We start from the raw sequence: 27,266 nt of genomic DNA, 5'->3' as shown, positions 1-27,266 counted from the left end.
CAATGCCTCGTCACCAGTAGAATCAAATCAGCAACTTCTAGAAACCCCTTTCAAAAGTAACGATGTTTCTCTTAAGATACACAACTAGTGGCGTATCGCTTCAGGCACATTGGAAACAGTATCTAAAAAATGTGTATTTGGGTGAGCAACTGGCACGAAACACTGTGACTCTCTTAGGGTAGTCAATATCTCGTCACCAGTATAATCACATCTTCAAAGTCAAGCAACCGCTGGCAAGAGTAACGATGTTTCTCTTAAGATACACAACTAGTGGCGTATCGCTTCAGGCAGACTGGCCACAGTATCTCAAAATGTGTATTTGGGTGAGCAACTGGCAGGAAGCACTATGACTCTCTTAAGGTAGCCAATGCCTCGTCACCAACATAATCCCATCACCAACTTCAAGAAACCGCTTGCAAAGGTAACGAATCTTCTCATAAGATACACAGCTAGTGGGGTGTCACTTGAGGCAGACTGGCCAAAGTATCAAAAAAATGTGTATTTGGGTGAGCAACTAGCAGGAATCACTATGACACTCATAGGGTAGCCAATGCCTCGTCACCAGCATAATCACATCAGCAACTTCAAGAAACCCCTGGCAAAAGTTACAATGACTCTTAAGATACACAACTAGTGGCGTAGCTATCAGGCAGACTGGAAAGAGTATCTAAAAAATGTGTATTTGGGTGAAGAACTGGCAGGAATCTCTATGACTCTCTTGAGGTACCCAATGCCTCGTCACCAGTAGAATCAAATCAGCAACTTCTAGAAACCCCTTTCAAAAGTAACGATGTTTCTCTTAAGATACACAACTAGTGGCGTATCGCTTCAGGCACACTGGAAACAGTATCTAAAAAATGTGTATTTGGGTGAGCAACTGGCACGAAACACTGTGACTCTCTTAGGGTAGTCAATATCTCGTCACCAGTATAATCACATCTTCAAAGTCAAGCAACCGCTGGCAAGAGTAACGATGTTTCTCTTAAGATACACAACTAGTGGCGTATCGCTTCAGGCAGACTGGCCACAGTATCTCAAAATGTGTATTTGGGTGAGCAACTGGCAGGAAGCACTATGACTCTCTTAAGGTAGCCAATGCCTCGTCACCAACATAATCCCATCACCAACTTCAAGAAACCGCTTGCAAAGGTAACGAAGCTTCTCATAAGGTACACCGCTAGTGGGGTGTCACTTGAGGCAGACTGGCGAAAGCATCAAAAAAAATGTGTATTTGTGTGTGCAACTAGCAGGAATCACTATGACACTCATAGGGTAGCCAATGCCTCGTCACCAGCATAATCACATCAGCAACTTCAAGAAACCCCTGGCAAAAGTTACAATGACTCTTAAGATACACAAATAGTGGCGTAGCTATCAGGCAGACTGGAAAGAGTATCTAAAAAATGTGTATTTGGGTGAAGAACTGGCAGGAATCTCTATGACTCTCTTGAGGTAGCCAATGCCTCGTCACCAGCAGAATCAAATCAGCAACTTCTAGAAACCCCTGGCAAAAGTAACGATGTTTCTCTTAAGATACACAACTAGTGGCGTATCGCTTCAGGCACACTGGAAACAGTATCTAAAAAATGTGTATTTGGGTGAGCAACTGGCAGGAAACACTGTGACTCTCTTAGGGTAGCCAATATCTCGTCACCAGTATAATCACAGCTTCAAAGTCAAGAAACCGCTGGCAAGAGTAACGATGTTTCTCTTAAGATACACAACTAGTGGCGTATCGCTTCAGGCAGACTGGCCACAGTATCTCAAAATGTGTATTTGGGTGAGCAACTGGCAGGAAGCACTATGACTCTCTTACGGTAGCCAATGCCTCGTCACCTAACATAATCCCATCACCAACTTCAAGAAACCGCTTGCAAAGGTAACGAAGCTTCTCATAAGATACACAGCTAGTGGGGTGTCACTTGAGGAAGACTGGCCAAAGTATCAAAAAAATGTGTATTTGGGTGAGCAACTAGCAGGAATCACTATGACACTCATAGGGTAGCCAATGCCTCGTCACCAGCATAATCACATCAGCAACTTCAAGAAAACCCTGGCTAAAGTTACAATGACTCTTAAGATACACAACTAGTGGCGTAGCTATCAGGCAGACTGGAAAGAGTATCTAAAAAATGTGTATTTGGGTGAAGAACTGGCAGGAACTCTATGACTCTCTTGAGGTAGCCAATGCCTCGTCACCAGCAGAATCAAATCAGCAACTTCTAGAAACCCCTGGCAAAAGTAACGATGTTTCTCTTAAGATACACAACTAGTGGCGTATCGCTTCAGGCACACTGGAAAAAGTATCTAAAAAATGTGTATTTGGGTGAGCAACTGGCACGAAACACTGTGACTCTCTTAGGGTAGCCAATATCTCGTCACCAGCATAATCACAGCTTCAAAGTCAAGAAACCGCTGGCAAGAGTAACGATGTTTCTCTTAAGATACACAACTAGTGGCGTATCGCTTCCGGCAGACTGGCCACAGTATCTCAAAATGTGTATTTGGGTGAGCAACTGGCAGGAAGCACTATGACTCTCTTAAGGTAGCCAATGCCTCGTCACCTAACATAATCCCATCACCAACTTCAAGAAACCGCTTGCAAAGGTAACGAAGCTTCTCATAAGATACACAGCTAGTGGGGTGTCACTTGAGGCAGACTGGCCAAAGTATCAAAAAAATGTGTATTTGGGTGAGCAACTAGCAGGAATCACTATGACACTCATAGGGTAGCCAATGCCTCGTCACCAGCATAATCACATCAGCAACTTCAAGAAACCCCTGGCTAAAGTTACAATGACTCTTAAGATACACAACTAGTGGCGTAGCTATCAGGCAGACTGGAAAGAGTATCTAAAAAATGTGTATTTGGGTGAAGAACTGGCAGGAATCTCTATGACTCTCTTGAGGTGGCCAATGCCTCGTCACCAGCAGAATCAAATCAGCAACTTCTAGAAACCCCTGGCAAAAGTAACGATGTTTCTCTTAAGATACACAACTAGTGGCGTATCGCTTCAGGCACACTGGAAACAGTATCTAAGAAATGTGTATTTGGGTGAGCAACTGGCAGGAAACATTGTGACTCTCTTAGGGTAGCCAATATCTCGTCACCAGTATAATCACAGCTTCAAAGTCAAGAAACCGCTGGCAAGAGTAACGATGTTTCTCTTAAGATACACAACTAGTGGCGTATCGCTTCAGGCAGACTGGCCACAGTATCTCAAAATGTGTATTTGGGTGAGCAACTGGCAGGAAGCACTATGACTCTCTTAAGGTAGCCAATGCCTCGTCACCAACATAATCCCATCACCAACTTCAAGAAACCGCTTGCAAAGGTAACGAAGCTTCTCATAAGATACACAGCTAGTGGGGTGTCACTTGAGGCAGACTGGCCAAAGTATCAAAAAAATGTGTATTTGGGTGAGCAACTAGCAGGAATCACTATGACACTCATAGGGTAGCCAATGCCTCGTCACCAGCATAATCACATCAGCAACTTCAAGAAACCCCTGGCAAAAGTTACAATGACTCTTAAGATACACAACTAGTGGCGTAGCTATCAGGCAGACTGGAAAGAGTATCTAAAAAATGTGTATTTGGGTGAAGAACTGGCAGGAATCTCTATGACTCTCTTGAGGTAGCCAATGCCTCGTCACCAGCAGAATCAAATCAGCAACTTCTAGAAACCCCTGGCAAAAGTAACGATGTTTCTCTTAAGATACACAACTAGTGGCGTATCGCTTCAGGCACACTGGAAACAGTATCTAAAAAATGTGTATTTGGGTGAGCAACTGGCAGGAAACACTGTGACTCTCTTAGGGTAGCCAATATCTCGTCACCAGTATAATCACAGCTTCAAAGTCAAGAAACCGCTGGCAAGAGTAACGATGTTTCTCTTAAGATACACAACTAGTGGCGTATCGCTTCAGGCAGACTGGCCACAGTATCTCAAAATGTGTATTTGGGTGAGCAACTGGCAGGAAGCACTATGACTCTCTTAAGGTAGCCAATGCCTCGTCACCAACATAATCCCATCACCAACTTCAAGAAACCGCTTGCAAAGGTAACGAAGCTTCTCATAAGATACACCGCTAGTGGGGTGTCACTTGAGGCAGACTGGCGAAAGCATAAAAAAAAATGTGTATTTGGGTGAGCAACTAGCAGGAATCACTATGACACTCATAGGGTAGCCGATGCCTCGTCACCAGCATAACCACATCAGCAACTTCAAGAAACCCCTGGCAAAAGTTACAATGACTCTTAAGATACACAACTAGTGGCGTAGCTACCAGGCAGACTGGAAATAGTATCTAAAAATGTGTATTTGGGTGAAGAACTGGCAGGAATCTCTATGACTCTCTTGAGGTAGCCAATGCCTCGTCACCAGCAGAATCAAATCAGCAACTTCTAGAAACCCCTTTCAAAAGTAACGATGTTTCTCTTAAGATACACAACTAGTGGCGTATCGCTTCAGGCACATTGGAAACAGTATCTAAAAAATGTGTATTTGGGTGAGCAACTGGCACGAAACACTGTGACTCTCTTAGGGTAGTCAATATCTCGTCACCAGTATAATCACATCTTCAAAGTCAAGCAACCGCTGGCAAGAGTAACGATGTTTCTCTTAAGATACACAACTAGTGGCGTATCGCTTCAGGCAGACTGGCCACAGTATCTCAAAATGTGTATTTGGGTGAGCAACTGGCAGGAAGCACTATGACTCTCTTAAGTTAGCCAATGCCTCGTCACCAACATAATCCCATCACCAACTTCAAGAAACCGCTTGCAAAGGTAACGAAGCTCCTCATAAGATACACAGCTAGTGGGGTGTCACTTGAGGCAGACTGGCCAAAGTATCAAAAAAATGTGTATTTGGGTGAGCAACTAGCAGGTATCACTATGACACTCATAGGGTAGCCAATGCCTCGTCACCAGCATAATCACATCAGCAACTTCAAGAAACCCCTGGCAAAAGTTACAATGACTCTTAAGATACACAACTAGTGGCGTAGCTATCAGGCAGACTGGAAAGAGTATCTAAAAAATGTGTATTTGGGTGAAGAACTGGCAGGAATCTCTATGACTCTCTTGAGGTAGCCAATGCCTCGTCACCAGCAGAATCAAATCAGCAACTTCTAGAAACCCCTGGCAAAAGTAACGATGTTTCTCTTAAGATACACAACTAGTGGCGTATCGCTTCAGGCACACTGGAAACAGTATCTAAAAAATGTGTATTTGGGTGAGCAACTGGCACGAAACACTGTGACTCTCTTAGGGTAGCCAATATCTCGTCACCAGTATAATCACAGCTTCGAAGTCAAGAAACCGCTGGCAAGAGTAACGATGTTTCTCTTAAGATACACAACTAGTGGCGTATCGCTTCAGGCAGACTGGCCACAGTATCTCAAAATGTGTATTTGGGTGAGCAACTGGCAGGAAGCACTATGACTCTCTTAAGGTAGCCAATGCCTCGTCACCAACATAATCCCATCACCAACTTCAAGAAACCGCTTGCAAAGGTAACGAAGCTTCTCATAAGATACACAGCTAGTGGGGTGTCACTTGAGGCAGACTGGCCAAAGTATCAAAAAAATGTGTATTTGGGTGAGCAACTAGCAGGAATCACTATGACACTCATAGGGTAGCCAATGCCTCGTCACCAGCATAATCACATCAGCAACTTCAAGAAACCCCTGGCAAAAGTTACAATGACTCTTAAGATACACAACTAGTGGCGTAGCTATCAGGCAGACTGGAAAGAGTATCTAAAAAATGTGTATTTGGGTGAAGAACTGGCAGGAATCTCTATGACTCTCTTGAGGTAGCCAATGCCTCGTCACCAGCAGAATCAAATCAGCAACTTCTAGAAACCCCTGGCAAAAGTAACGATGTTTCTCTTAAGATACACAACTAGTGGCGTATCGCTTCAGGCACACTGGAAACAGTATCTAAAAAATGTGTATTTGTTTGAGCAACTGGCAGGAAACACTGTGACTCTCTTAGGGTAGCCAATATCTCGTCACCAGTATAATCACAGCTTCAAAGTCAAGAAACCGCTGGCAAGAGTAACGATGTTTCTCTTAAGATACACAACTAGTGGCGTATCGCTTCAGGCAGACTGGCCACAGTATCTCAAAATGTGTATTTGGGTGAGCAACTGGCAGGAAGCACTATGACTCTCTTAAGGTAGCCAATGCCTCGTCACCAACATAATCCCATCACCAACTTCAAGAAACCGCTTGCAAAGGTAACGAAGCTTCTCATAAGATACACCGCTAGTGGGGTGTCACTTGAGGCAGACTGGCGAAAGCATAAAAAAAAATGTGTATTTGGGTGAGCAACTAGCAGGTATCACTATGACACTCATAGGGTAGCCAATGCCTCGTCACCAGCATAATCACATCAGCAACTTCAAGAAACCCCTGGCAAAAGTTACAATGACTCTTAAGATACACAACTAGTGGCGTAGCTATCAGGCAGACTGGAAAGAGTATCTAAAAAATGTGTATTTGGGTGAAGAACTGGCAGGAATCTCTATGACTCTCTTGAGGTAGCCAATGCCTCGTCACCAGCAGAATCAAATCAGCAACTTCTAGAAACCCCTGGCAAAAGTAACGATGTTTCTCTTAAGATACACAACTAGTGGCGTATCGCTTCAGGCACACTGGAAACAGTATCTAAAAAATGTGTATTTGGGTGAGCAACTGGCAGGAAACACTGTGACTCTCTTAGGGTAGCCAATATCTCGTCACCAGTATAATCACAGCTTCAAAGTCAAGAAACCGCTGGCAAGAGTAACGATGTTTCTCTTAAGATACACAACTAGTGGCGTATCGCTTCAGGCAGACTGGCCACAGTATCTCAAAATGTGTATTTGGGTGAGCAACTGGCAGGAAGCACTATGACTCTCTTAAGGTAGCCAATGCCTCGTCACCTAACATAATCCCATCACCAACTTCAAGAAACCGCTTGCAAAGGTAACGAAGCTTCTCATAAGATACACAGCTAGTGGGGTGTCACTTGAGGAAGACTGGCCAAAGTATCAAAAAAATGTGTATTTGGGTGAGCAACTAGCAGGAATCACTATGACACTCATAGCGTAGCCAATGCCTCGTCACCAGCATAATCACATCAGCAACTTCAAGAAACCCCTGGCTAAAGTTACAATGACTCTTAAGATACACAACTAGTGGCGTAGCTATCTGGCAGACTGGAAAGAGTATCTAAAAAATGTGTATTTGGGTGAAGAACTGGCAGGAACTCTATGACTCTCTTGAGGTAGCCAATGCCTCGTCACTAGCAGAATCAAATCAGCAACTTCTAGAAACCCCTGGCAAAAGTAACGATGTTTCTCTTAAGATACACAACTAGTGGCGTATCGCTTCAGGCACACTGGAAAAAGTATCTAAAAAATGTGTATTTGGGTGAGCAACTGGCACGAAACACTGTGACTCTCTTAGGGTAGCCAATATCTCGTCACCAGTATAATCACAGCTTCAAAGTCAAGAAACCGCTGGCAAGAGTAACGATGTTTCTCTTAAGATACACAACTAGTGGCGTATCGCTTCAGGCAGACTGGCCACAGTATCTCAAAATGTGTATTTGGGTGAGCAACTGGCAGGAAGCACTATGACTCTCTTAAGGTAGCCAATGCCTCGTCACCTAACATAATCCCATCACCAACTTCAAGAAACCGCTTGCAAAGGTAACGAAGCTTCTCATAAGATACACAGCTAGTGGGGTGTCACTTGAGGCAGACTGGCCAAAGTATCAAAAAAATGTGTATTTGGGTGAGCAACTAGCAGGAATCACTATGACACTCATAGGGTAGCCAATGCCTCGTCACCAGCATAATCACATCAGCAACTTCAAGAAACCCCTGGCAAAAGTTACAATGACTCTTAAGATACACAACTAGTGGCGTAGCTATCAGGCAGACTGGAAAGAGTATCTAAAAAATGTGTATTTGGGTGAAGAACTGGCAGGAATCTCTATGACTCTCTTGAGGTAGCCAATGCCTCGTCACCAGCAGAATCAAATCAGCAACTTCTAGAAACCCCTGGCAAAAGTAACGATGTTTCTCTTAAGATACACAACTAGTGGCGTATCGCTTCAGGCACACTGGAAACAGTATCTAAAAAATGTGTATTTGGGTGAGCAACTGGCAGGAAACACTGTGACTCTCTTAGGGTAGCCAATATCTCGTCACCAGTATAATCACAGCTTCAAAGTCAAGAAACCGCTGGCAAGAGTAACGATGTTTCTCTTAAGATACACAACTAGTGGCGTATCGCTTCAGGCAGACTGGCCACAGTATCTCAAAATGTGTATTTCGGTGAGCAACTGGCAGGAAGCACTATGACTCTCTTAAGGTAGCCAATGCCTCGTCACCTAACATAATCCCATCACCAACTTCAAGAAACCGCTTGCAAAGGTAACGAAGCTTCTCATAAGATACACAGCTAGTGGGGTGTCACTTGAGGAAGACTGGCCAAAGTATCAAAAAAATGTGTATTTGGGTGAGCAACTAGCAGGAATCACTATGACACTCATAGCGTAGCCAATGCCTCGTCACCAGCATAATCACATCAGCAACTTCAAGAAACCCCTGGCTAAAGTTACAATGACTCTTAAGATACACAACTAGTGGCGTAGCTATCTGGCAGACTGGAAAGAGTATCTAAAAAATGTGTATTTGGGTGAAGAACTGGCAGGAACTCTATGACTCTCTTGAGGTAGCCAATGCCTCGTCACCAGCAGAATCAAATCAGCAACTTCTAGAAACCCCTGGCAAAAGTAACGATGTTTCTCTTAAGATACACAACTAGTGGCGTATCGCTTCAGGCACACTGGAAAAAGTATCTAAAAAATGTGTATTTGGGTGAGCAACTGGCACGAAACACTGTGACTCTCTTAGGGTAGCCAATATCTCGTCACCAGTATAATCACAGCTTCAAAGTCAAGAAACCGCTGGCAAGAGTAACGATGTTTCTCTTAAGATACACAACTAGTGGCGTATCGCTTCAGGCAGACTGGCCACAGTATCTCAAAATGTGTATTTGGGTGAGCAACTGGCAGGAAGCACTATGACTCTCTTAAGGTAGTCAATGCCTCGTCACCTAACATAATCCCATCACCAACTTCAAGAAACCGCTTGCAAAGGTAACGAAGCTTCTCATAAGATACACAGCTAGTGGGGTGTCACTTGAGGCAGACTGGCCAAAGTATCAAAAAAATGTGTATTTGGGTGAGCAACTAGCAGGAATCACTATGACACTCATAGGGTAGCCAATGCCTCGTCACCAGCATAATCACATCAGCAACTTCAAGAAACCCCTGGCAAAAGTTACAATGACTCTTAAGATACACAACTAATGGCGTAGCTATCAGGCAGACTGGAAAGAGTATCTAAAAAATGTGTATTTGGGTGAAGAACTGGAAGGAATCTCTATGACTCTCTTGAGGTAGCCAATGCCTCGTCACCAGTAGAATCAAATCAGCAACTTCTAGAAACCCCTGGCAAAAGTAACGATGTTTCTCTTAAGATACACAACTAGTGGCGTATCGCTTCAGGCACACTGGAAACAGTATCTAAAAAATGTGTATTTGGGTGAGCAACTGGCAGGAAACACTGTGACTCTCTTAGGGTAGCCAATATCTCGTCACCAGTATAATCACAGCTTCGAAGTCAAGAAACCGCTGGCAAGAGTAACGATGTTTCTCTTAAGATACACAACTAGTGGCGTATCGCTTCAGGCAGACTGGCCACAGTATCTCAAAATGTGTATTTGGGTGAGCAACTGGCAGGAAGCACTATGACTCTCTTAAGGTAGCCAATGCCTCGTCACCAACATAATCCCATCACCAACTTCAAGAAACCGCTTGCAAAGGTAACGAAGCTTCTCATAAGATACACAGCTAGTGGGGTGTCACTTGAGGCAGACTCGCCAAAGTATCAAAAAAATGTGTATTTGGGTGAGCAACTAGCAGGAATCACTATGACACTCATAGGGTAGCCAATGCCTCGTCACCAGCATAATCACATCAGCAACTTCAAGAAACCCCTGGCAAAAGTTACAATGACTCTTAAGATACACAACTAGTGGCGTAGCTATCAGGCAGACTGGAAAGAGTATCTAAAAAATGTGTATTTGGGTGAAGAACTGGCAGGAATCTCTATGACTCTCTTGAGGTAGCCAATGCCTCGTCACCAGCAGAATCAAATCAGCAACTTCTAGAAACCCCTGGCAAAAGTAACGATGTTTCTCTTAAGATACACAACTAGTGGCGAATCGCTTCAGGCACACTGTAAACAGTATCTAAAAAATGTGTATTTGGGTGAGCAACTGGCACGAAACACTGTGACTCTCTTAGGGTAGCCAATATCTCGTCACCAGTATAATCACAGCTTCAAAGTCAAGAACCCGCCGGCAAGAGTAACGATGTTTCTCTTAAGATACACAACTAGTGGCGTATCGCTTCACGCAGACTGGCCACAGTATCTCAAAATGTGTATTTGGGTGAGCAACTGGCAGGAAGCACTATGACTCTCTTAAGGTAGCCAATGCCTCGTCACCAACATAACCACATCACCAACTTCAAGAAACCGCTTGCAAAGGTAACGAAGCTTCTCATAAGATACACCGCTAGTGGGGTGTCACTTGAGGCAGACTGGCGAAAGCATAAAAAAAATGTGTATTTGGGTGAGCAACTAGCAGGAATCACTATGACACTCATAGGGTAGCCAATGCCTCGTCACCAGCATAACCACATCAGCAACTTCAAGAAACCCCTGGCAAAAGTTACAATGACTCTTAAGATACACAACTAGTGGCGTAGCTACCAGGCAGACTGGAAATAGTATCTAAAAATGTGTATTTGGGTGAAGAACTGGCAGGAATCTCTATGACTCTCTTGAGGTAGCCAATGCCTCGTCACAAGCAGAATCAAATCAGCAACTTCTAGAAACCCCTTTCAAAAGTAACGATGTTTCTCTTAAGATACACAACTAGTGGCGTATCGCTTCAGGCACATTGGAAACAGTATCTAAAAAATGTGTATTTGGGTGAGCAACTGGCACGAAACACTGTGACTCTCTTAGGGTAACCAATATCTCGTCACCAGTATAATCACAGCTTCAAAGTCAAGAAACCGCTGGCAAGAGTAACGATGTTTCTCTTAAGATACACAACTAGTGGCGTATCGCTTCAGGCAGACTGGCCACAGTATCTCAAAATGTGTATTTGGGTGAGCAACTGGCAGGAAGCACTATGACTCTCTTAAGGTAGCCAATGCCTCGTCACCTAACATAATCCCATCACCAACTTCAAGAAACCGCTTGCAAAGGTAACGAAGCTTCTCATAAGATACACAGCTAGTGGGGTGTCACTTGAGGCAGACTGGCCAAAGTATCAAAAAAATGTGTATTTGGGTGAGCAACTAGCAGGAATCACTATGACACTCATAGGGTAGCCAATGCCTCGTCACCAGCATAATCACATCAGCAACTTCAAGAAACCCCTGGCAAAAGTTACAATGACTCTTAAGATACACAACTAATGGCGTAGCTATCAGGCAGACTGGAAAGAGTATCTAAAAAATGTGTATTTGGGTGAAGAACTGGAAGGAATCTCTATGACTCTCTTGAGGTAGCCAATGCCTCGTCACCAGTAGAATCAAATCAGCAACTTCTAGAAACCCCTGGCAAAAGTAACGATGTTTCTCTTAAGATACACAACTAGTGGCGTATCGCTTCAGGCACACTGGAAACAGTATCTAAAAAATGTGTATTTGGGTGAGCAACTGGCAGGAAACACTGTGACTCGCTTAGGGTAGCCAATATCTCGTCACCAGTATAATCACAGCTTCGAAGTCAAGAAACCGCTGGCAAGAGTAACGATGTTTCTCTTAAGATACACAACTAGTGGCGTATCGCTTCAGGCAGACTGGCCACAGTATCTCAAAATGTGTATTTGGGTGAGCAACTGGCAGGAAGCACTATGACTCTCTTAAGGTAGCCAATGCCTCGTCACCAACATAATCCCATCACCAACTTCAAGAAACCGCTTGCAAAGGTAACGAAGCTTCTCATAAGATACACAGCTAGTGGGGTGTCACTTGAGGCAGACTCGCCAAAGTATCAAAAAAATGTGTATTTGGGTGAGCAACTAGCAGGAATCACTATGACACTCATAGGCTAGCCAATGCCTCGTCACCAGCATAATCACATCAGCAACTTCAAGAAACCCCTGGCAAAAGTTACAATGACTCTTAAGATACACAACTAGTGGCGTAGCTATCAGGCAGACTGGAAAGAGTATCTAAAAAATGTGTATTTGGGTGAAGAACTGGCAGGAATCTCTATGACTCTCTTGAGGTAGCCAATGCCTCGTCACCAGCAGAATCAAATCAGCAACTTCTAGAAACCCCTGGCAAAAGTAACGATGTTTCTCTTAAGATACACAACTAGTGGCGAATCGCTTCAGGCACACTGTAAACAGTATCTAAAAAATGTGTATTTGGGTGAGCAACTGGCACGAAACACTGTGACTCTCTTAGGGTAGCCAATATCTCGTCACCAGTATAATCACAGCTTCAAAGTCAAGAACCCGCCGGCAAGAGTAACGATGTTTCTCTTAAGATACACAACTAGTGGCGTATCGCTTCAGGCAGACTGGCCACAGTATCTCAAAATGTGTATTTGGGTGAGCAACTGGCAGGAAGCACTATGACTCTCTTAAGGTAGCCAATGCCTCGTCACCAACATAACCACATCACCAACTTCAAGAAACCGTTTGCAAAGGTAACGAAGCTTCTCATAAGATACACCGCTAGTGGGGTGTCACTTGAGGCAGACTGGCGAAAGCATAAAAAAAATGTGTATTTGGGTGAGCAACTAGCAGGAATCACTATGACACTCATAGGGTAGCCAATGCCTCGTCACCAGCATAACCACATCAGCAACTTCAAGAAACCCCTGGCAAAAGTTACAATGACTCTTAAGATACACAACTAGTGGCGTAGCTACCAGGCAGACTGGAAATAGTATCTAAAAATGTGTATTTGGGTGAAGAACTGGCAGGAATCTCTATGACTCTCTTGAGGTAGCCAATGCCTCGTCACCAGCAGAATCAAATCAGCAACTTCTAGAAACCCCTTTCAAAAGTAACGATGTTTCTCTTAAGATACACAACTAGTGGCGTATCGCTTCAGGCACATTGGAAACAGTATCTAAAAAATGTGTATTTGGGTGAGCAACTGGCACGAAACACTGTGACTCTCTTAGGGTAACCAATATCTCGTCACCAGTATAATCACAGCTTCAAAGTCAAGAAACCGCTGGCAAGAGTAACGATGTTTCTCTTAAGATACACAACTAGTGGCGTATCGCTTCAGGCAGACTGGCCACAGTATCTCAAAATGTGTATTTGGGTGAGCAACTGGCAGGAAGCACTATGACTCTCTTAAGGTAGCCAATGCCTCGTCACCTAACATAATCCCATCACCAACTTCAAGAAACCGCTTGCAAAGGTAACGAAGCTTCTCATAAGATACACAGCTAGTGGGGTGTCACTTGAGGCAGACTGGCCAAAGTATCAAAAAAATGTGTATTTGGGTGAGCAACTAGCAGTAATCACTATGACACTCATAGGGTAGCCAATGCCTCGTCACCAGCATAATCACATCAGCAACTTCAAGAAACCCCTGGCAAAAGTTACAATGACTCTTAAGATACACAACTAGTGGCGTATCTAACAGGCAGACTGGAAAGAGTATCTAAAAAATGTGTATTTGGGTGAAGAACTGGCAGGAATCTCTATGACTCTCTTGAGGTAGCCAATGCCTCGTCACCAGTAGAATCAAATCAGCAACTTCTAGAAACCCCTTTCAAAAGTAACGATGTTTCTCTTAAGATACACAACTAGTGGCGTATCGCTTCAGGCACACTGGAAACAGTATCTAAAAAATGTGTATTTGGGTGAGCAACTGGCACGAAACACTGTGACTCTCTTAGGGTAACCAATATCTCGTCACCAGTATAATCACATCTTCAAAGTCAAGAAACCGCTGGCAAGAAAAACGATGTTTCTCTTAAGATACACAACTAGTGGCGTATCGCTTCAGGCAGACTGGCCACAGTATCTCAAAATGTGTATTTGGGTGAGCAACTGGCAGGAAGCACTATGACTCTCTTAAGTTAGTCAATGCCTCGTCACCAACATAATCCCATCACCAACTTCAAGAAACCGCTTGCAAAGGTAACGAAGCTTCTCATAAGATACACAGCTAGTGGGGTGTCACTCTAGGCAGACTGGCCAAAGTATCAAAAAAATGTGTATTTGGGTTAGCAACTAGCAGGAATCACTATGACACTCATAGGATAGCCAATGCCTCGTCACCAGCATAATCACATCAGCAACTTCAAGAAACCCCTGGCAAAAGTTACAATGAGTCTTAAGATACACAACTAGTGGCGTAGCTATCAGGCAGACTGGAAAGAGTATCTAAAAAATGTGTATTTGGGTGAAGAACTGGCAGGAATCTCTATGACTCTCTTGAGGTAGCCAATGCCTCGTCACCAGCAGAATCAAATCAGCAACTTCTAGAAACCCCTGGCAAAAGTAACGATGTTTCTCTTAAGATACACAACTAGTGGCGTATCGCTTCAGGCACACTGGAAACAGTATCTAAAAAATGTGTATTTGGGTGAGCAACTGGCAGGAAACACTGTGACTCTCTTAGGGTAGCCAATATCTCGTCACCAGTATAATCACAGCTTCAAAGTCAAGAACCCGCTGGCAAGAGTAACGATGTTTCTCTTAAGATACACAACTAGTGGCGTATCGCTTCAGGCAGACTGGCCACAGTATCTCAAAATGTGTATTTGGGTGAGCAACTGGCAGGAAGCACTATGACTCTCTTAAGGTAGCCAATGCCTCGTCACCTAACGTAATCCCATCACCAACTTCAAGAAACCGCTTGCAAAGGTAACGAAGCTTCTCATAAGATACACAGCTAGTGGGGTGTCACTTGAGGCAGACTGGCCAAAGTATCAAAAAAATGTGTATTTGGGTGAGCAACTAGCAGGAATCACTATGACACTCATAGGGTAGCCAATGCCTCGTCACCAGCATAATCACATCAGCAACTTCAAGAAACCCCTGGCAAAAGTTACAATGACTCTTAAGATACACAACTAGTGGCGTAGCTATCAGGCAGACTGGAAGAGTATCTAAAAAATGTGTGTTTGGGTGAAGAACTGGCAGGAATCTCTATGACTCTCTTGAGGTAGCCAATGCCTCGTCACCAGTAGAATCAAATCAGCAACTTCTAGAAACTCCTTTCAAAAGTAACGATGTTTCTCCTAAGATACACAACTAGTGGCGTATCGCTTCAGGCACACTGGAAACAGTATCTAAAAAATGTGTATTTGGGTGAGCAACTGGCAGGAAACACTGTGACTCTCTTAGGGTTGCCAATATCTCGTCACCACTATAATCACAGCTTCAAAGTCAAGAAACCGCTGGCAAGAGTAACGATGTTTCTCTTAAGATACACAACTAGTGGCGTATCGCTTCAGGCAGACTGGCCACAGTATCTCAGAATGTGTATTTGGGTGAGCAACTGGCAGGAAGCACTATGACTCTCTTAAGGTAGCCAATGCCTCGTCACCTAACATAATCCCATCACCAACTTCAAGAAACCGCTTGCAAAGGTAACGAAGCTTCTCATAAGATACACAGCTAGTGGGGTGTCACTTGAGGAAGACTGGCCAAAGTATCAAAAAAATGTGTATTTGGGTGAGCAACTAGCAGGAATCACTATGACACTCATAGGGTAGCCAATGCCTCGTCACCAGCATAATCACATCAGCAACTTCAAGAAACCCCTGGCTAAAGTTACAATGACTCTTAAGATACACAACTAGTGGCGTAGCTATCTGGCAGACTGGAAAGAGTATCTAAAAAATGTGTATTTGGGTGAAGAACTGGCAGGAATCTCTATGACTCTCTTGAGGTAGCCAATGCCTCGTCACCAGCAGAATCAAATCAGCAACTTCTAGAAACCCCAGGCAAAAGTAACGATGTTTCTCTTAAGATACACAACTAGTGGCGTATCGCTTCAGGCACACTGGAAAAAGTATCTAAAAAATGTGTATTTGGGTGAGCAACTGGCACGAAACACTGTGACTCTCTTAGGGTAGCCAATATCTCGTCACCAGTATAATCACAGCTTCAAAGTCAAGAAACCGCTGGCAAGAGTAACGATGTTTCTCTTAAGATACACAACTAGTGGCGTATCGCTTCAGGCAGACTGGCCACAGTATCTCAAAATGTGTATTTGGGTGAGCAACTGGCAGGAAGCACTATGACTCTCTTAAGTTAGTCAATGCCTCGTCACCAACATAATCCCATCACCAACTTCAAGAAACCGCTTGCAAAGGTAACGAAGCTTCTCATAAGATACACAGCTAGTGGGGTGTCACTCTAGGCAGACTGGCCAAAGTATCAAAAAAATGTGTATTTGGGTGAGCAACTAGCAGGAATCACTATGACACTCATAGGATAGCCAATGCCTCGTCACCAGCATAATCACATCAGCAACTTCAAGAAACCCCTGGCAAAAGTTACAATGAGTCTTAAGATACACAACTAGTGGCGTAGCTATCAGGCAGACTGGAAAGAGTATCTAAAAAATGTGTATTTGGGTGAAGAACTGGCAGGAATCTCTATGACTCTCTTGAGGTAGCCAATGCCTCGTCACCAGCAGAATCAAATCAGCAACTTCTAGAAACCCCTGGCAAAAGTAACGATGTTTCTCTTAAGATACACAACTAGTGGCGTATCGCTTCAGGCACACTGGAAACAGTATCTAAAAAATGTGTATTTGGGTGAGCAACTGGCAGGAAACACTGTGACTCTCTTAGGGTAGCCAATATCTCGTCACCACTATAATCACAGCTTCAAAGTCAAGAACCCGCTGGCAAGAGTAACGATGTTTCTCTTAAGATACACAACTAGTGGCGTATCGCTTCAGGCAGACTGGCCACAGTATCTCAAAATGTGTATTTGGGTGAGCAACTGGCAGGAAGCACTATGACTCTCTTAAGGTAGCCAATGCCTCGTCACCTAACATATTCCCATCACCAACTTCAAGAAACCCCTGGCAAAAGTTACAATGACTCTTAAGATACACAACTAGTGGCGTAGCTATCAGGCAGACTGGAAGAGTATCTAAAAAATGTGTGTTTGGGTGAAGAACTGGCAGGAATCTCTATGAGTCTCTTGAGGTAGCCAATGCCTCGTCACCAGTAGAATCAAATCAGCAACTTCTAGAAACTCCTTTCAAAAGTAACGATGTTTCTCTTAAGATACACAACTAGTGGCGTATCGCTTCAGGCACACTGGAAACAGTATCTAAAAAATGTGTATTTGGGTGAGCAACTGGCAGGAAACACTGTGACTCTCTTAGGGTTGCCAATATCTCGTCACCACTATAATCACAGCTTCAAAGTCAAGAAACCGCTGGCAAGAGTAACGATGTTTCTCTTAAGATACACAACTAGTGGCGTATCGCTTCAGGCAGACTGGCCACAGTATCTCAGAATGTGTATTTGGGTGAGCAACTGGCAGGAAGCACTATGACTCTCTTAAGGTAGCCAATGCCTCGTCACCTAACATAATCCCATCACCAACTTCAAGAAACCGCTTGCAAAGGTAACGAAGCTTCTCATAAGATACACAGCTAGTGGGGTGTCACTTGAGGAAGACTGGCCAAAGTATCAAAAAAATGTGTATTTGGGTGAGCGACTAGCAGGAATCACTATGACACTCATAGGGTAGCCAATGCCTCGTCACCAGCATAATCACATCAGCAACTTCAAGAAACCCCTGGCTAAAGTTACAATGACTCTTAAGATACACAACTAGTGGCGTAGCTATCTGGCAGACTGGAAAGAGTATCTAAAAAATGTGTATTTGGGTGAAGAACTGGCAGGAATCTCTATGACTCTCTTGAGGTAGCCAATGCCTCGTCACCAGCAGAATCAAATCAGCAACTTCTAGAAACCCCAGGCAAAAGTAACGATGTTTCTCTTAAGATACACAACTAGTGGCGTATCGCTTCAGGCACACTGGAAAAAGTATCTAAAAAATGTGTATTTGGGTGAGCAACTGGCACGAAACACTGTGACTCTCTTAGGGTAGCCAATATCTCGTCACCAGTATAATCACAGCTTCAAAGTCAAGAAACCGCTGGCAAGAGTAACGATGTTTCTCTTAAGATACACAACTAGTGGCGTATCGCTTCAGGCAGACTGGCCACAGTATCTCAAAATGTGTATTTGGGTGAGCAACTGGCAGGAAGCACTATGACTCTCTTAAGTTAGTCAATGCCTCGTCACCAACATAATCCCATCACCAACTTCAAGAAACCGCTTGCAAAGGTAACGAAGCTTCTCATAAGATACACAGCTAGTGGGGTGTCACTCTAGGCAGACTGGCCAAAGTATCAAAAAAATGTGTATTTGGGTGAGCAACTAGCAGGAATCACTATGACACTCATAGGATAGCCAATGCCTCGTCACCAGCATAATCACATCAGCAACTTCAAGAAACCCCTGGCTAAAGTTACAATGACTCTTAAGATACACAACTAGTGGCGTAGCTATCAGGCAGACTGGAAGAGTATCTAAAAAATGTGTGTTTGGGTGAAGAACTGGCAGGAATCTCTATGACTCTCTTGAGGTAGCCAATGCCTCGTCACCAGTAGAATCAAATCAGCAACTTCTAGAAACTCCTTTCAAAAGTAACGATGTTTCTCTTAAGATACACAACTAGTGGCGTATCGCTTCAGGCACACTGGAAACAGTATCTAAAAAATGTGTATTTGGGTGAGCAACTGGCAGGAAACACTGTGACTCTCTTAGGGTAGCCAATATCTCGTCACCACTATAATCACAGCTTCAAAGTCAAGAACCCGCTGGCAAGAGTAACGATGTTTCTCTTAAGATACACAACTAGTGGCGTATCGCTTCAGGCAGACTGGCCACAGTATCTCAAAATGTGTATTTGGGTGAGCAACTGGCAGGAAGCACTATGACTCTCTTAAGGTAGCCAATGCCTCGTCACCTAACATAATCCCATCACCAACTTCAAGAAACCGCTTGCAAAGGTAACGAAGCTTCTCATAAGATACACAGCTAGTGGGGTGTCACTTGAGGCAGACTGGCCAAAGTATCAAAAAAATGTGTATTTGGGTGAGCAACTAGCAGGAATCACTATGACACTCATAGGGTAGCCAATGCCTCGTCACCAGCATAATCACATCAGCAACTTCAAGAAACCCCTGGCAAAAGTTACAATGACTCTTAAGATACACAACTAGTGGCGTAGCTATCAGGCAGACTGGAAGAGTATCTAAAAAATGTGTGTTTGGGTGAAGAACTGGCAGGAATCTCTATGACTCTCTTGAGGTAGCCAATGCCTCGTCACCAGTAGAATCAAATCAGCAACTTCTAGAAACTCCTTTCAAAAGTAACGATGTTTCTCTTAAGATACACAACTAGTGGCGTATCGCTTCAGGCACACTGGAAACAGTATCTAAAAAATGTGTATTTGGGTGAGCAACTGGCAGGAAACACTGTGACTCTCTTAGGGTTGCCAATATCTCGTCACCACTATAATCACAGCTTCAAAGTCAAGAAACCGCTGGCAAGAGTAACGATGTTTCTCTTAAGATACACAACTAGTGGCGTATCGCTTCAGGCAGACTGGCCACAGTATCTCAGAATGTGTATTTGGGTGAGCAACTGGCAGGAAGCACTATGACTCTCTTAAGGTAGCCAATGCCTCGTCACCTAACATAATCCCATCACCAACTTCAAGAAACCGCTTGCAAAGGTAACGAAGCTTCTCATAAGATACACAGCTAGTGGGGTGTCACTTGAGGAAGACTGGCCAAAGTATCAAAAAAATGTGTATTTGGGTGAGCAACTAGCAGGAATCACTATGACACTCATAGGGTAGCCAATGCCTCGTCACCAGCATAATCACATCAGCAACTTCAAGAAACCCCTGGCTAAAGTTACAATGACTCTTAAGATACACAACTAGTGGCGTAGCTATCTGGCAGACTGGAAAGAGTATCTAAAAAATGTGTATTTGGGTGAAGAACTGGCAGGAATCTCTATGACTCTCTTGAGGTAGCCAATGCCTCGTCACCAGCAGAATCAAATCAGCAACTTCTAGAAACCCCAGGCAAAAGTAACGATGTTTCTCTTAAGATACACAACTAGTGGCGTATCGCTTCAGGCACACTGGAAAAAGTATCTAAAAAATGTGTATTTGGGTGAGCAACTGGCACGAAACACTGTGACTCTCTTAGGGTAGCCAATATCTCGTCACCAGTATAATCACAGCTTCAAAGTCAAGAAACCGCTGGCAAGAGTAACGATGTTTCTCTTAAGATACACAACTAGTGGCGTATCGCTTCAGGCAGACTGGCCACAGTATCTCAAAATGTGTATTTGGGTGAGCAACTGGCAGGAAGCACTATGACTCTCTTAAGGTAGCCAATGCCTCGTCACCTAACATAATCCCATCACCAACTTCAAGAAACCGCTTGCAAAGGTAACGAAGCTTCTCATAAGATACACAGCTAGTGGGGTGTCACTTGAGGCAGACTGGCCAAAGTATCAAAAAAATGTGTATTTGGGTGAGCAACTAGCAGGAATCACTATGACACTCATAGGGTAGCCAATGCCTCGTCACCAGCATAATCACATCAGCAACTTCAAGAAACCCCTGGCAAAAGTTACAATGACTCTTAAGATACACAACTAGTGGCGTAGCTATCAGGCAGACTGGAAAGAGTATCTAAAAAATGTGTATTTGGGTGAAGAACTGGCAGGAATCTCTATGACTCTCTTGAGGTAGCCAATGCCTCTTCACCAGCAGAATCAAATCAGCAACTTCTAGAAACCCCTGGCAAAAGTAACGATGTTTCTCTTAAGATACACAACTAGTGGCGTATCGCTTCAGGCACACTGGAAACAGTATCTAAAAAATGTGTATTTGGGTGAGCAACTGGCACGAAACACTGTGACTCTCTTAGGGTAACCAATATCTCGTCACCAGTATAATCACATCTTCAAAGTCAAGAAACCGCTGGCAAGAAAAACGATGTTTCTCTTAAGATACACAACTAGTGGCGTATCGCTTCAGGCAGACTGGCCACAGTATCTCAAAATGTGTATTTGGGTGAGCAACTGGCAGGAAGCACTATGACTCTCTTAAGTTAGTCAATGCCTCGTCACCAACATAATCCCATCACCAACTTCAAGAAACCGCTTGCAAAGGTAACGAAGCTTCTCATAAGATACACAGCTAGTGGGGTGTCACTCTAGGCAGACTGGCCAAAGTATCAAAAAAATGTGTATTTGGGTGAGCAACTAGCAGGAATCACTATGACACTCATAGGATAGCCAATGCCTCGTCACCAGCATAATCACATCAGCAACTTCAAGAAACCCCTGGCAAAAGTTACAATGAGTCTTAAGATACACAACTAGTGGCGTAGCTATCAGGCAGACTGGAAAGAGTATCTAAAAAATGTGTATTTGGGTGAAGAACTGGCAGGAATCTCTATGACTCTCTTGAGGTAGCCAATGCCTCGTCACCAGCAGAATCAAATCAGCAACTTCTAGAAACCCCTGGCAAAAGTAACGATGTTTCTCTTAAGATACACAACTAGTGGCGTATCGCTTCAGGCACACTGGAAACAGTATCTAAAAAATGTGTATTTGGGTGAGCAACTGGCAGGAAACACTGTGACTCTCTTAGGGTAGCCAATATCTCGTCACCACTATAATCACAGCTTCAAAGTCAAGAACCCGCTGGCAAGAGTAACGATGTTTCTCTTAAGATACACAACTAGTGGCGTATCGCTTCAGGCAGACTGGCCACAGTATCTCAAAATGTGTATTTGGGTGAGCAACTGGCAGGAAGCACTATGACTCTCTTAAGGTAGCCAATGCCTCGTCACCTAACATAATCCCATCACCAACTTCAAGAAACCGCTTGCAAAGGTAACGAAGCTTCTCATAAGATACACAGCTAGTGGGGTGTCACTTGAGGAAGACTGGCCAAAGTATCAAAAAAATGTGTATTTGGGTGAGCAACTAGCAGGAATCACTATGACACTCATAGGGTAGCCAATGCCTCGTCACCAGCATAATCACATCAGCAACTTCAAGAAACCCCTGGCAAAAGTTACAATGACTCTTAAGATACACAACTAGTGGCGTAGCTATCAGGCAGACTGGAAGAGTATCTAAAAAATGTGTGTTTGGGTGAAGAACTGGCAGGAATCTCTATGACTCTCTTGAGGTAGCCAATGCCTCGTCACCAGTAGAATCAAATCAGCAACTTCTAGAAACTCCTTTCAAAAGTAACGATGTTTCTCTTAAGATACACAACTAGTGGCGTATCGCTTCAGGCACACTGGAAACAGTATCTAAAAAATGTGTATTTGGGTGAGCAACTGGCAGGAAACACTGTGACTCTCTTAGGGTAGCCAATATCTCGTCACCACTATAATCACAGCTTCAAAGTCAAGAACCCGCTGGCAAGAGTAACGATGTTTCTCTTAAGATACACAACTAGTGGCGTATCGCTTCAGGCAGACTGGCCACAGTATCTCAAAATGTGTATTTGGGTGAGCAACTGGCAGGAAGCACTATGACTCTCTTAAGGTAGCCAATGCCTCGTCACCTAACATAATCCCATCACCAACTTCAAGAAACCGCTTGCAAAGGTAACGAAGCTTCTCATAAGATACACAGCTAGTGGGGTGTCACTTGAGGCAGACTGGCCAAAGTATCAAAAAAATGTGTATTTGGGTGAGCAACTAGCAGGAATCACTATGACACTCATAGGGTAGCCAATGCCTCGTCACCAGCATAATCACATCAGCAACTTCAAGAAACCCCTGGCAAAAGTTACAATGACTCTTAAGATACACAACTAGTGGCGTAGCTATCAGGCAGACTGGAAGAGTATCTAAAAAATGTGTGTTTGGGTGAAGAACTGGCAGGAATCTCTATGACTCTCTTGAGGTAGCCAATGCCTCGTCACCAGTAGAATCAAATCAGCAACTTCTAGAAACTCCTTTCAAAAGTAACGATGTTTCTCTTAAGATACACAACTAGTGGCGTATCGCTTCAGGCACACTGGAAACAGTATCTAAAAAATGTGTATTTGGGTGAGCAACTGGCAGGAAACACTGTGACTCTCTTAGGGTTGCCAATATCTCGTCACCACTATAATCACAGCTTCAAAGTCAAGAAACCGCTGGCAAGAGTAACGATGTTTCTCTTAAGATACACAACTAGTGGCGTATCGCTTCAGGCAGACTGGCCACAGTATCTCAGAATGTGTATTTGGGTGAGCAACTGGCAGGAAGCACTATGACTCTCTTAAGGTAGCCAATGCCTCGTCACCTAACATAATCCCATCACCAACTTCAAGAAACCGCTTGCAAAGGTAACGAAGCTTCTCATAAGATACACAGCTAGTGGGGTGTCACTTGAGGAAGACTGGCCAAAGTATCAAAAAAATGTGTATTTGGGTGAGCAACTAGCAGGAATCACTATGACACTCATAGGGTAGCCAATGCCTCGTCACCAGCATAATCACATCAGCAACTTCAAGAAACCCCTGGCTAAAGTTACAATGACTCTTAAGATACACAACTAGTGGCGTAGCTATCTGGCAGACTGGAAAGAGTATCTAAAAAATGTGTATTTGGGTGAAGAACTGGCAGGAATCTCTATGACTCTCTTGAGGTAGCCAATGCCTCGTCACCAGCAGAATCAAATCAGCAACTTCTAGAAACCCCAGGCAAAAGTAACGATGTTTCTCTTAAGATACACAACTAGTGGCGTATCGCTTCAGGCACACTGGAAAAAGTATCTAAAAAATGTGTATTTGGGTGAGCAACTGGCACGAAACACTGTGACTCTCTTAGGGTAGCCAATATCTCGTCACCAGTATAATCACAGCTTCAAAGTCAAGAAACCGCTGGCAAGAGTAACGATGTTTCTCTTAAGATACACAACTAGTGGCGTATCGCTTCAGGCAGACTGGCCACAGTATCTCAAAATGTGTATTTGGGTGAGCAACTGGCAGGAAGCACTATGACTCTCTTAAGGTAGCCAATGCCTCGTCACCTAACATAATCCCATCACCAACTTCAAGAAACCGCTTGCAAAGGTAACGAAGCTTCTCATAAGATACACAGCTAGTGGGGTGTCACTTGAGGCAGACTGGCCAAAGTATCAAAAAAATGTGTATTTGGGTGAGCAACTAGCAGGAATCACTATGACACTCATAGGGTAGCCAATGCCTCGTCACCAGCATAATCACATCAGCAACTTCAAGAAACCCCTGGCAAAAGTTACAATGACTCTTAAGATACACAACTAGTGGCGTAGCTATCAGGCAGACTGGAAAGAGTATCTAAAAAATGTGTATTTGGGTGAAGAACTGGCAGGAATCTCTATGACTCTCTTGAGGTAGCCAATGCCTCTTCACCAGCAGAATCAAATCAGCAACTTCTAGAAACCCCTGGCAAAAGTAACGATGTTTCTCTTAAGATACACAACTAGTGGCGTATCGCTTCAGGCACACTGGAAACAGTATCTAAAAAATGTGTATTTGGGTGAGCAACTGGCACGAAACACTGTGACTCTCTTAGGGTAACCAATATCTCGTCACCAGTATAATCACATCTTCAAAGTCAAGAAACCGCTGGCAAGAAAAACGATGTTTCTCTTAAGATACACAACTAGTGGCGTATCGCTTCAGGCAGACTGGCCACAGTATCTCAAAATGTGTATTTGGGTGAGCAACTGGCAGGAAGCACTATGACTCTCTTAAGTTAGTCAATGCCTCGTCACCAACATAATCCCATCACCAACTTCAAGAAACTGCTTGCAAAGGTAACGAAGCTTCTCATAAGATACACAGCTAGTGGGGTGTCACTCTAGGCAGACTGGCCAAAGTATCAAAAAAATGTGTATTTGGGTGAGCAACTAGCAGGAATCACTATGACACTCATAGGATAGCCAATGCCTCGTCACCAGCATAATCACATCAGCAACTTCAAGAAACCCCTGGCAAAAGTTACAATGAGTCTTAAGATACACAACTAGTGGCGTAGCTATCAGGCAGACTGGAAAGAGTATCTAAAAAATGTGTATTTGGGTGAAGAACTGGCAGGAATCTCTATGACTCTCTTGAGGTAGCCAATGCCTCGTCACCAGCAGAATCAAATCAGCAACTTCTAGAAACCCCTGGCAAAAGTAACGATGTTTCTCTTAAGATACACAACTAGTGGCGTATCGCTTCAGGCACACTGGAAACAGTATCTAAAAAATGTGTATTTGGGTGAGCAACTGGCAGGAAACACTGTGACTCTCTTAGGGTAGCCAATATCTCGTCACCAGTATAATCACAGCTTCAAAGTCAAGAACCCGCTGGCAAGAGTAACGATGTTTCTCTTAAGATACACAACTAGTGGCGTATCGCTTCAGGCAGACTGGCCACAGTATCTCAAAATGTGTATTTGGGTGAGCAACTGGCAGGAAGCACTATGACTCTCTTAAGGTAGCCAATGCCTCGTCACCTAACATAATCCCATCACCAACTTCAAGAAACCGCTTGCAAAGGTAACGAAGCTTCTCATAAGATACACAGCTAGTGGGGTGTCACTTGAGGCAGACTGGCCAAAGTATCAAAAAAATGTGTATTTGGGTGAGCAACTAGCAGGAATCACTATGACACTCATAGGGTAGCCAATGCCTCGTCACCAGCATAATCACATCAGCAACTTCAAGAAACCCCTGGCAAAAGTTACAATGACTCTTAAGATACACAACTAGTGGCGTAGCTATCAGGCAGACTGGAAGAGTATCTAAAAAATGTGTGTTTGGGTGAAGAACTGGCAGGAATCTCTATGACTCTCTTGAGGTAGCCAATGCCTCGTCACCAGTAGAATCAAATCAGCAACTTCTAGAAACTCCTTTCAAAAGTAACGATGTTTCTCTTAAGATACACAACTAGTGGCGTATCGCTTCAGGCACACTGGAAACAGTATCTAAAAAATGTGTATTTGGGTGAGCAACTGGCAGGAAACACTGTGACTCTCTTAGGGTAGCCAATATCTCGTCACCACTATAATCACAGCTTCAAAGTCAAGAACCCGCTGGCAAGAGTAACGATGTTTCTCTTAAGATACACAACTAGTGGCGTATCGCTTCAGGCAGACTGGCCACAGTATCTCAAAATGTGTATTTGGGTGAGCAACTGGCAGAAAGCACTATGACTCTCTTAAGGTAGCCAATGCCTCGTCACCAACATAATCACATCACCAACTTCAAGAAACCGCTTGCAAAGGTAACGAAGCTTCTCATAAGATACAAAGCTAGTGGGGTGTCACTTGAGGCAGACTGGCCAAAGTATCAAAAAAATGTGTATTTGGGTGAGCAACTAGCAGGAATCACTATGACACTCATAGGGTAGCCAATGCCTCGTCACCAGCATAATCACATCAGCAACTTCAAGAAACCCCTGGCAAAAGTTACAATGACTCTTAAGATACACAACTAGTGGCGTAGCTATCAGGCAGACTGGAAGAGTATCTAAAAAATGTGTGTTTGGGTGAAGAACTGGCAGGAATCTCTATGACTCTCTTGAGGTAGCCAATGCCTCGTCACCAGTAGAATCAAATCAGCAACTTCTAGAAACTCCTTTCAAAAGTAACGATGTTTCTCTTAAGATACACAACTAGTGGCGTATCGCTTCAGGCACACTGGAAACAGTATCTAAAAAATGTGTATTTGGGTGAGCAACTGGCAGGAAACACTGTGACTCTCTTAGGGTAGCCAATATCTCGTCACCACTATAATCACAGCTTCAAAGTCAAGAAACCGCTGGCAAGAGTAACGATGTTTCTCTTAAGATACACAACTAGTGGCGTATCGCTTCAGGCAGACTGGCCACAGTATCTCAAAATGTGTATTTGGGTGAGCAACTGGCAGGAAGCACTATGACTCTCTTAAGGTAGCCAATGCCTCGTCACCAACATAATCCCATCACCAACTTCAAGAAACCGCTTGCAAAGGTAACGAAGCTTCTCATAAGATACACAGCTAGTGGGGTGTCACTTGAGGCAGACTGGCCAAAGTATCAAAAAAATGTGTATTT

The sequence above is a fragment of the Schistocerca nitens genome, chromosome 3, assembly GCF_023898315.1.
Source record: "Schistocerca nitens isolate TAMUIC-IGC-003100 chromosome 3, iqSchNite1.1, whole genome shotgun sequence".
In the NCBI taxonomy this organism is placed as follows: domain Eukaryota; kingdom Metazoa; phylum Arthropoda; class Insecta; order Orthoptera; family Acrididae; genus Schistocerca; species Schistocerca nitens.
Note: the sequence above shows the minus strand (reverse complement) of the source record.